Genomic DNA, 12,369 nt, shown 5'->3' with positions numbered 1-12,369 from the left:
AAATCTCACCCTTTTTTCACTCTCTCTGTATTAATCATATAAAATCCCATCATTAACTAAAATGTCTCCACTTTTCTGTTTATCCACCAAGCATTCCTTTACAATATAAAGGAATGTTTGATTAAGGGAATGTAAGGCAATTTACATTCCTTTAACCTCTCTCCAACATTCCAGAATCCTAATATTACCTTGGGCACTAATCACTGAAGCTTTTATAATGATTCTGCATGTGAAGTGGGTGACTAATCTGAACATAATAATCCCAGTGTGGTTTTATCAATGCTTTATGCAGTGGCACAGTCACCTCCTTATCCCTACTTGTCAAACCAATGTGTGTCTATGCAGTACTTGTAATGTGTCCTCTAAACTTCAGTCCACTGTCAACCATTAGCCCCAGATCTCAAATCTCATCTGCACTCTGAAGCACAATTCCAAGCAAAAAGTCTATTCAAATCTTCCTGAAAAAGAATTAACATCAGCAGCACTTCTTACAATTTTATTCAACTTTGCATTATTGGCAAACAAATGAAGATCCCTGAAGATCTCCACTTAATCCACATGAAAGATTGTTAACAACAAATCAGTTAAATAACTGAACAGATCACTGGGGGACACCAATGGTTACCTTTCTTTCCTGAGACACTGCCCTTTCATACATAACTTAGTATTATTCAGATCCTCTCTTCAATCCATTTAACAAATCTATTATCTATTCCCATCCTAAGCAACATGCACACCAACTAATCATTTTTATAGATTACCACATAATAGGTTGGCGTGCAAGTGGTAACACTGGCCAACAAAAAAAAAAATTTTTCTGCTGATTATGATCTGACACTTGTTTTTTACTAATTTGGGTGCGCTGATTTCAAATATCAAACCCATTTTTCTCTATCATGTCAGGTTTTTCATCTATGGCATTTTCTTTTTGCTAATTTGTAAGTTTTTGATAGTTTTAAGGAGGCAGTACTATTTAGAGGATCAAAAAAATCGATTTTTTAATATTATTTTCTGAAAGTATTTACTTTTAAAAATCTGTTCCTAACTTTTTATCAAGAAATTCAAAAAAATCCCGAAGATATAGCCTATTATTCAAAGTAGTGCGCAGATCAGAATCGGAGTGCTCACCGCTCTTGCTTGTTAGTAAACGAATAAATGCGTAAGAACCTGCAATGGCACGTACCAGCGCTTTGAATGCGAGAGAGGCCGATAACTGACCTAATACATTTAGGTGATGAAAAGTAGGCGATGACAACTGCCTAAAACAAATGAATGCTATATGCATCACAGCAGACAAAGAACGATCGAAATCAGTCAATCGTTAATCTATCGTGAAAGTATGATGAGCGCTTATAATGTTTCAATAAAGTCTCTGGTTTTTTTTTGTCTTGTTAATTGCATGTTAGTCAGCAGTGAAGAAAATACATCATGTCTACTACTCGAAAATGTGTCAATAGTGTAGATTCCTTCTGCTACATTTGTGGCAGCTTTACTGTTTCCAGTCAAAGGACAAATATCACTGATTTCATTAAGAAAGTGTACTTTGCATACTTTGACATAAAACTTGCAGATCAGAACAATTCATGGGCTCCAAATAAAGTGTGTAAGTCATGTGTAGAAAATTTACGACAGTGGAGCAAGGGAAAATGCCAAAAATTAGCTTTTGGCATTCCAATGATTTGGTGTGAACTGAAAAATCACGTAGATGATTGCTATTTTTGTTTAGTTCAGACTTCTGGTTATAATAAGAAAAATAAGAAAAAAATTGTGTATCCAAATCTTGACTCAGCAATTCGGCCAGTTGCTCATTCCAATGAAATAGCCATGCCAATTTATAAAGGACTTCTTTTACTTGAGAATGAGCATGATCGGGATATGCCAGATGTTCTTGAGGAGCAAGACCCGGATGTTGATTTAGACAATGAAAATTGAATTTCTAGTTCTGGACCACAACGTTTTACTCAAGCGGAATTGAATGACTTAGTAAGAGATTTGGGCCTATCAAAGGAATCATCGGAATTGTTAGCTTCAAGATTAAATGAAAAAAACTTACTGGAGCAAGATACGAAGATAACTTTTTATCGTAGCAGGGAAAGTAATCTTGTACAATATTTTAAACACGAGTGTGGGTTTGTTTACTGTAACAATGTGTTAGGTTTACTAACTGAAATGAGTGTTGTACAACATCATCCAAATGAGTGGCGTTTATTTATTGACAGTTCAAGCAGAAGTCTCAAGTGTGTCTTACTACACAATGGGAATGTACATGGCTCAATTCCTATTGGCTATTCAGTCCACTTAAAGGAAACATATGAGGACAGTAAAAAGGTTCTGAAGTTATTAAAATATACACCATAACTGGATCATTTGTGTGGATCTTAAAATGGTGAACTTTTTACTTGGTTTTCAAAGAGGATATACAAAGTTTCCGTGTTTTCTATGCTTCTGGGATAGTCGAGCTAGAAACCAACACTGGAGTCAGAAACATTGGCCTCTTAGAATATCCTTAAATATTGGAGAACAGAATGTTATAAATCAACCTTTAATCGACAGAGAAAAAATCATTTTTCCACCTTTACACATCAAACTAGGTCTTATGAAGCAGTATGTTAAAGCTTTAGATTTACAAGGTGACTGTTTCCAATACATATGTGAAATATTTCCACGACTTAGTTATGAAAAAATTAAAGCCGGTGTATTTGATAGACCGCAAATTAGAACTTTAAAGAGAGACCCAAATTTCATCAACTCTATGAACGAAATTGAGAAAGAGGCCTGGACTTCATTTACGATGGTTGCGAATAATTTTCTTGGCAAAAAAGCATGCAATTACAAAGATCTAGTGGAAACAACGCTTGAAAATTTCCAGCGCCTAGGTTGCAACATGAACATAAAGCTTCATTTCCTATACAGTCATCTTGATAGATTTCCCAAGAATTTAGGTGCTGTAAGCGATGAACAAGGCAAAAGATTTCATCAAGACTTAAAAACTATGGAAGATCGGTACCAAGGAAGATGGGATTCTCACATGATGGCTGACTACTGTTGGAGTATTCAAAGGGATTGCCAAAACAGAACACACAGCAGAAATTGCTACAAACAAAAATTTATTCTCTGAAACTCATGTGTAAGTAAAATTGTTATTTTTTTTATAAATATTCTTCTAATTTTTAATGAATATTGTTAAGTAGTTATGTATCTAATTATCGGCCTCTCTCGCATTCAAAGCGTCAGTACGTGCCATTGCAGGTTCTTACGCATTTATTCATTTATTAACAAGCGAGAGCGGTGAGTGCTCCGATTCTGATCTGCGCACCGCTTTGAATAATAGACTATATCTTCGGGAATTTTTCGAATTTCTTGATAAAAAGTTAGGAACAGATTTTTAAAAGTACATACTTTCAGAAAATAATATTAAAAAATCGATTTTTTTGATCCTCTAAATAGTACTGCCTTCTTAAAACTATCAAAAACTTGCAAATTAGCAAAAAGAAAATGTCATAGAGGAAAAACCTGGCATGATAGAGAAAAATGGGTTTGATATTTGAAATCAGCGCACCCAAATTAGTAAAAAACAAGTCTCATATAAAAGTCATCAAAAATTGTGTTGGACTGTGTAATCTATCAAATGCCTTTTTGCAAAGTCAAAGAATAGCATTATTAACATCTAATCCAATCAACATCTGACATATCTGATATTTCTATCCTCTCTCTCTCTTCCACCAATCAACTAAATTTTTCAATCCACATTCCCTCTGTGTATCCTCACAGCAAGTATTCCACAGTCCTGTCATGATATTGACCAAGGTTAAAGGGGTTCCACCCCTTCCTCACTCCCATGAGTAGTCAGGATGTGCTTGCATAACCACTGTGTGTTAGAGGGTAGAAAGAGTGTGACTTTAGATAGTGTGACAGAAGGAGATGTTTTGACAGATAGCTGTGATTGTGTGAGTGAATGTCACATGAAAGTAAAATGTGTGAAGAGATAAACAGAACTGCTAAAAAAGGAAATGGAAGGCATGAAGACTGAGTTGAGTGGATGAATAAATAAATTAAGAGACTAGAGATGTTAGCTAATGCAAGGAATAAGAGTAGGTGCAAGAAAAAGGTGTGTGGAAGTAAGGGATATAGAGAGATAAGAGGAAGGAATTAAGAATGGGGGGGATAGAGGAAGATAAATGGTCAGCAATGGCAACATGAGAAGAAAGAATGGAGCGGTCAGTTGTGATGTATGGAGTTCAGAGCAGAGTGTTAGATGTGCCCTTATCTGCAGAAACAACAGTGTGTGTAGAAATAGTAATCAAGCAAGGTGAAAATGTGACAGAGATAACAATGATGGGTGGTACAGCTCACCTGAGAGGTGATTTGTATAGCAAGAGATTTGAGATTAAGGTTACAGAATATGCAATGGAACTGTGTAAGAGGAAGGATAGTAAGTGTGTTGGCTCAGTATGATAAAGCAGAGCAGAGAAGAGATGCACTGATAATGAACGAAATAATAGTGAGAATGTGTAGAAAAATAAGTCTGAAATATGTGGATATTTGGAGTACATTTGAGGATAAAAAGGATCTGTATGGAAGATATAGATTGCACATAAATAAAGAGGAATGCATGCATTTAGATTGACTGTTTTTTCTGGGAAAGTGAGTACGAGAACGTGGAGACTAGTGTCGACAGGGTGGAAGTTAGCAGAGATGAAAAAAGTATATACTATAATGAAGGTTTATTTTCTTGATCCTGAGAATTAGTAATAATATTTTGGTTTACAGATCAAGTGTTGATCAATTTTATTAACTTAACCAATTAGTTTTGCCAAACTGTAACTGTTGGCGTCTTCAGGGCACTTACATATAGGCTGAAACAATCTCACAATTATGTGTAACTATAAAACTGACAAGAATAACTGTAAAAAACTGACTAGAATAATTACAAATAAAATAGTATCGAACGTGCGTGAAACACATATTGTGTGTACAAGATTAGTTAGCTGTTGCTAAGGAACTTTCTGTAGTTTGTATTAAAGTTCATTTCTTTTAGAGAGTTTTTTACCTTGGGTATAATATATATTAAAGATACCAAGCTATTTTAAATATAAACCTGGTTTTTTACTCCATTTCCCAAGTAAGCAAACAGACAAACCAGTCAAGTTTGTGCCTGCAAGTGTTGCAAGTCAAGGCAACTCGTGGTAAAGGTAGAATAAGCTCTGATCACTATTCTTAATATTTACCCTTAATGCAAAGCACATCTCCTGGAGGAGATGTATGATGCCATGTATTAAAGGCAAGGGGCCACTACCCAGACCGGTTTCCACCTTTATTGAGGTCTCATCAATGGGAGCCAGGCTAAGAAATACTAAATTTCAAGTAATACAGAGCTTATAAATATTTTACTAAAATAAGTTACCACCACTTTATTTTCCTATCTTTCTCCCACTTCCGTCTATTCTTCTTTTCCCCTTTTATATCACAGTCTACCACAACCAACCTGTGCTGTGCCGCTACACTTTCTCCGTTAATCATTTTACAGTTTTTCACCTCCTTCAGATGTTTCCTTCTGCACATAATATAGTCAATCTGACTCATCCTATCCCCGCTCTTATACGTTATCAGGTGTCCAACTCTCTTCTTAAACCATGTGTTAGCTATAGCCAGGTCCAAGGCCACAGCATGCTCTACGATTCTTTTACCTTCTTCATTTCTTTCACCACTACTCCAACCCCCGTGCACCCTTTCTTCACCACTTCGTCACCTTCCTACATGCCCATTCAGGTCTGCTCCGATGATCACTCTCTCACCATCAGGGATTCCCATTACTACCTGGTCTAGTTCTCTCCAGAATGCCTCTTTCTCCTCCTCATCACAACCTGCTTGTGGAGCATATCCACACACTATCACAGCCACGCTTCCTCCAATCTCAAGTTTAACACTCATAATCCGATCGTTCTTCAGGCACACCTCACAGACTCCACCCTTCAGCTCTGTGTCGATGATGATTCCAACTCCGTTTCTTCCATTCTCATTCACCCTGCTGTAAAATAGTTTATATCCTTCTGCCAGCTCCTTTGTTTTATTGCCCTTCCACCTTGTCTCCTGCACGCACAAGATCTCCAGCTTCCTTCTTCTCATCATGTCTACTATCTCCCTACTCTTCTCATTCATTGGACCTATATTCAGCGACCCGATTCTTACTTTACACACTCTCTTTCTGTTGGAATCGCTTCTTTAGCTAAACCCGTCCTTGGTTCGGTAGCCCAAGCTTCTCACAGTCCTCGGGCAACAGAACTGTGCATCACTTACAGAGGATGCCTTAGCCATTCCTTTCTCTGTTATTCGACATTTCATCCCTGGTTTTGTCATGTTTTTTTACGGCCAGATGTCCTTCCTGACGCCAACTCTCCTCATTTATCCAGGCTTGGGACAGGCACTGAGATGGGCTAACTTGCCCTCCCCAGTGGCTGGGCTAAAGTACTGTAAAAAGAATAAGAGATGATAAAGTTGACATGAAAACTGAAGATAATGATATTCTAGATGTCTGGAGTAATTACTTTGAAAGAATGTTAAATGAAACAGTGGCGTGAACATAATGGCAGGAAACACCCAACAGGAATGCAGTCAGGAATACATATCCATACTTGAAGTAGTAAAAGTCATCAAAATCCTTAAATGTGAAAAAGTAGCTGAAGTAGATGAAAATTGGCCAGAAATATTCAAACAGAGGTATAAAAGTTTTAAGTGGCTGCATTGCATAAATCAAAAGGCCTGTTCAGAGGGTCAAATTCCTGATGATGGGAACAGAGATGTCATAGTACCCATCTATAAAAAGTGAAATAAAACTGATTGTGAGAATTACAGAGGTATTTCCCTACTGAGTATTTCTGGTAAGATTTATGCAAGTATACTTTAGAAATGTCTAAGAAAAATAGTGGAAGAGAAGTTTCATGAAGAACAAGCTAGATTCAGGCCAAACAGTAGTTTCAAGATCAAATTTTTACTTTAATACAAATCTTGGGAATATAAAAAAAAAAGATTTGTATTTAAGTTTAGTTGATCTGAAAAAGGCATATGCCAAAATGCCAAAGTGGAAAGCTCTTCAAAACATTACAGTTATATGGTGTAAATGGAAATACAGGAAAATGGTTTGAGGTAAAATCAGGTGTGCAACAAGAGTGCACATTATCTCCACTATTATTCATTATCTTTATAGATCACATAATGAAGGAAAGCATTATTATTATTATTTTAATATCTCATCCACACATAAAAGGCCACATGACCCATAGCACATTAGCGTGTGTGGACAAGAGGAATAGAAGAAAGGAGCAATCTGTTCACATTTTGCTTGAACAATAGATTGTTGTAATATTTGAGGAAGGCAGAACAGAGGAGATGGTTCCAAAGGAATGAAATGGATGTAGATGGAATTCAAATCGGAGGCAGTGAAGTTGGTTCAGTGAGTTTCACGGCGCACTGTAAAAGGGTGTTGGTTAGTGGCACTTGTTTTAATGATTTTGGAGAAAAGTGGGGGAATAATAGTGGCCAATTCAGCAGAACATTTTCCATGAAAGTATCTGTAGAAGAGCCATAAGGCAGAAACTGAATGTCTATGAGAGAGGGATCATTAATTAGCTGGACTGCCCTCTTCTAGACAGAATCGAGCAATCTTAGAGAGGATTTTGGTCGCATCCCAAATATGGGAGCAATTATCCATGGTTGAGCATATTTGGGGTTAGTAAAGAGTTAGAAGCTGTGAATGTATGAAGTAGTGTCTTGTGTGAAAAAGAACACCAAGATTTTTGGTGGCTATAGAAGTTATGGTTGAAATGTGGTTGTGCTGCAAAGATCTGAAGTGCAGGTCAGTCCAAGAAGACAAATCTGGCTGTGCTTGTATATCACAGTATAACTGAAGATAAGGAGGAGGCATGTGAGCTCTTTCTTCAGGAGATCGGACAGGATCGTGTTTTGGTGGCATTAAAGTTTACAAGGTTGTCCTTGCCCAACTGGGTTATAGCTAGGTGATCTGAGTTCAGGTCAATGTTGTGGTAGATCCTGAGGATTCTGATACTTCAGCACTGCAAGGTTTGTTGAATGAAAAGGAGGAATGGAGTGTACTGTTGTCAGCAAAGCTATGAATGGGAATGGAAGACAGAGAGAGCAGGTAGTTTATATACAAGAGGAAGAGAGAGGTTGAAAGAACAGAAACCTGGTGTACTCCTACATTGGTGGGAAAATCTGAGGAGAGTATGCAGTCCACCATGACACATAGTGAGCGATCAGTGAGGAAGATGATAATCCAGTTGTGGAATGAGAAAGGCAGACCATAGGATGGCAGTTTGTTAAATAGGCCACTGTGCCAAACCCGATCGAATGCCTTTGAAATGTCAAGGGCCGCCACCATGTGATCAAATTTCTTCATGGCCTGAGTCCAGAGGTGAGTGGTGTCAATTAAATTTGATATCAAAATTGGTGATGTTAATCTTAGCTTTTTACTTTATGTAGATGATGTTTTAATTCTGAATAAATCCAGTATGAGTCTACAAGAATCACTAACTAAACTGAATAACTGCTATAATAAATTTGGTATGAAAATCAGCAATAAAAAGACAAAGACAATGAAAATAGGTAGAAACATTGACAACATCAACTGTGTTGGAAGTTTTTTCTCACTTGGTTAGACTATAATAAATTCAGTTTAATCCTTTATCCAAGTGTAAGCAAACAAAGTTTGCAAATGAACTATCTTCAGGACTGAGGCAACTTGTGGTAAAGGTGGACCAAGCTCTCCTCCCATAATGCAGAGCATATCTCCTTTTGGACATGTATAATGCTATACATTAAGGGAAGGGCCACTACCCGGACCAGTTTTGACCTTTATTGAGGTCTCATCAGTGGGAGCCAGACACAGAGGTGGTGATACTAAGGTGGAAGCAATGGAGAAGTCATATTTACCTATACGAGTTGCCAAAAGGTGTCTTAACTTATTATTAAATTACTATGGATTTAGAGAAAGATGTTGGAGGTTTTTTCCCCACTAGGTTAGACTATAATAAATTTAGTTTAATCCTTTATCCAAGTGTATTAAGGGAAGGACCACTACCCAGACCAGTTTCGACCTTTATTGAGGTCTCGTCAGTGGGAGCTAGACACAAAGGTGGTGATACTAAGATGGAAGCAATGGAAAAGTCATATTTACCTATACGAGTTGCCAAAAGGTGTCTTAACTTATTATTAAATTACTCTGGATTTAGAGAAATATGTTGGAAGTTTTTTCCATTTGGTTAGACTATAAAAAATTTAGTTTAATCCTTTATCCGAGCCTGAAGTACAGTGGTAACTTGCTAATCCGAACTAATAAAAACCGTGCTCATTTGGAATAGCTAAAAGTTCGGATTAGTGAAATTTCCCCCAAGAGACAATAATAACTAGCGTTTAAGACAAAAATAATCAGATGCTAATGGCAAATCAATTTGATTGCTGTAAATAAATGAAGTAACTGATAGAAAAAAAAAAGCTACTGTACTGGAATGTAAAACTTAAAAAATAATACAGTACACAAGTTTATTTTAGTAAAAAATTTAGTTTGTATGTACCTGTATTGTTGAGAATTCTGATTTAATAAAATTGCATAGTTCAGTACATAACTTAATTTGTGTAAAAAATATCACTTTCTTGTGCAGAACACAAAAAAGTTTTACAAAATAACACAAAGAAAGTTTTTTTTTATTTCTTTGTAAAAAAGTCATTGATTTTCTTTTGCTTCTTGGAAGCATAACTTTTTTCGAATGCTTCTTCTCGGAGCTGCATTAGCAAGAAAATTTTATGGAATGGCATATCATTCTGCTTAGCCTATTCTATACATACATTAAAACTGTCAACTGCCTCTTCACGTTTTACTTTTTTTTTTCTTCGAGTTCTTTATCGTCATCATTGTCTTCTGATTCATTCTGTAGCTTGATATTTATAATTTCAGCATCTCATTTGATTTCGAATTCACTTTCAGTTCTACCTGTAATCCATTCCGTAACATCTGTTTGTGAAATTTCAACATCTGGATTTATATTTTTAACCAAATTATGCACATTTTGAATTTCTTATTTTTGTATATCACCTTAGTTATCTTGGTAAATTCTAGAAGGCCACAGTTTGTTTTTTTTTCCATGCCGCTCGAATTGCTTCAGGTTCGACGGCTTCCCAAGCAGCATCAACCGAGAATGCTACAGCCTTCAAATTTATATTTTTGATTGATGTGGTAACGTCATAATTTTGGGAAATTACATCTAAAAACAGATCTTTATGATATTTTAATTTAATGGATTGTATTATGTTCTGATCCACTGGATGCAACAATGGAGTACAGTTTGAAGGCAAAAACATAGATGTAAAATTTCCATCCTCACTAATCAATTCATCTGCCAGAGGATGACCAGGACAGTTATCCAATAATAAAAGTGCTTTCTGTTCTAAATTCTGGGATTTTAAATAAGTGTTATTTAAAATCTCGTTCGAGGGAGGGCATCTACTCTACAACTCTTCATCTCACTACTCCACCAACTTTCATCAACTAACACCAACGCCATCTACTGCCAACTACCACCACTAGTACTTTCACAGACAATCGCAAACATCCATGCCCACGGTGGGATGTTTTTACAGACAGCAGGATGTTTTATCAGATGGTATGAAATCGTTGTGAATCCAGTTTGAAAAAAGGTCAACATTCATCCATCCTTTACGTTGGCTTCGGTAAAAAACTGAAAGGCAGCAGTTCTTAAATGGTCTTGGGCTTTTTATTTTCCAGTCATAAGTAACTCTAATTTATGTTTTCCTGAGGCATTTGCACAAGGCATGATCGCGACACAGTCTTTGGACATTTTTTGACGGGGCGCTGAGGCTTCATTTTTGTGAACTAGAGTTTTTCTCTGGTCATGACCTCAAACAAAGACCACTTTCATCCGCATTATAAATTTGATCATCAGTAAAATTTAATTCAAGAATTTTTTCTAAAAAAGCTTTTTGGAATGGTTCTATGGCAGAAACATCACTAGACAGTTTTCCCCCTGATATTCATAGATACCGAATACCGTGGCGTTTCTTAAATTTTTCTAAATCTTGCTTAAATCTTGCTTTGAATTTCTGATCCGGGTAAATTTGTGAATGCTTATTTCTGCTTTCTGCTTTAAAATGTCTCCGGAGATGGGAGTATGAGTATGACGACTTCTTTCTTGAAGAAACCACGTGTACACAGCAGAATCAAGTAAAGAAAAATCACTTGTTTTCAGAGTTTCTCTCTTAAGGACCAGGGCTTGGTTGGTCATTCTGAGGTTGAAACATAAGTTAAATTCCTGTCTTTTTTTTTTTTTTTTTTTTTCACTGATTGTAGATTTGCCGACATTGTATTCAGTAGCAAGTTGTATGGCCACTTCACCCTTTTATAGATGCTGAATTATTTTACACTTATCCGACAATGATAGCGTTACGTGTTTCCTTTTGGTAGGCTTTGATCTGGTAGCCATTTGAATGAAATAAATTTTAGTATTAAAAAGAGTAAAATAAAAAATGAAATTAATGAAAAACTGAAAAAAAAAATGAAAAACTAAAACAATCGATACATATGTTTTCCTGAAAACTTATTCACTGAAAACTTATGAAAACACAAAATAATAAATGACAACTCAGACAATGTTTCATTTCAATAACCAAAGAAAAACTGAGCATTATATACGACCAGACTTTAGGCTAAGTCTTTGTTGTTGTTGAAGGGACATAAAATACACAAACATTGTGCAATAGTGGTGACTAATCAGTTCATTAACAACGGCAGTGATTCATGCCAACAATACAGTACATACTATACAGTATAAAAAAGCAAACGTGAACACACAATAAATCAAAATAGGCCTACAGTACAGTATAACCATAAAATCGACAGTATGAAAAAAATACTGTACTGTAATAATAATAAAATAAATAATAATAGTTAAAATAATAATTATTAAATAAAAATAATAGTACACAAAATACTAATGCATAATAAATAAAACTTTTTTTTTTTTCAAACCGCAGTTCAGATTACTAGAGGGTTTGGACTAAATAGGTTCGGATTAGCGAGATACCAATGTATCTTCAGGACTGAGGCAACTCGTGGTAAAGGTGGACCAAGCTCTCATCACTACTTGTCTTAGTAATCTCTCTTGGAAAAACCAAGTGGAAAAAAATTTCCAACATCTTTCTCTAAATTCAGAGAAATTTAAGAATAAGTTAGACACCTTTTATCAACTCCTATAGGTAAATATGACTTCTCCATTGCTTCTACCTTGGGATCACCACCTGTGGGTCTGGCTCCCACTGACGAGACCTCAATAAAGGTCGAAA

General features: G+C 36.1%; 1 protein-coding gene across 1 annotated transcript in view; it reads right to left on the bottom strand.

Moving 5' to 3' along the window:
- The window catches only part of LOC150094662 (NPC intracellular cholesterol transporter 1-like), a 559,930-nt gene that overhangs the window by 210,659 nt on the left and 336,902 nt on the right, over positions 1-12,369 (bottom strand). The gene's annotated exons all lie outside the window — the stretch shown is intronic.

This window comes from Typopeltis vanoorti, chromosome 21, assembly GCF_054136105.1.
Source record: "Typopeltis vanoorti isolate ZY-2024b chromosome 21, IOZ_Tvanoo_1.0, whole genome shotgun sequence".
NCBI lineage: Eukaryota > Metazoa > Arthropoda > Arachnida > Uropygi > Thelyphonidae > Typopeltis > Typopeltis vanoorti.
The sequence above is the reverse complement of the archived record's forward strand: the minus strand, read 5'-3'. Positions and strand labels throughout refer to the sequence as shown.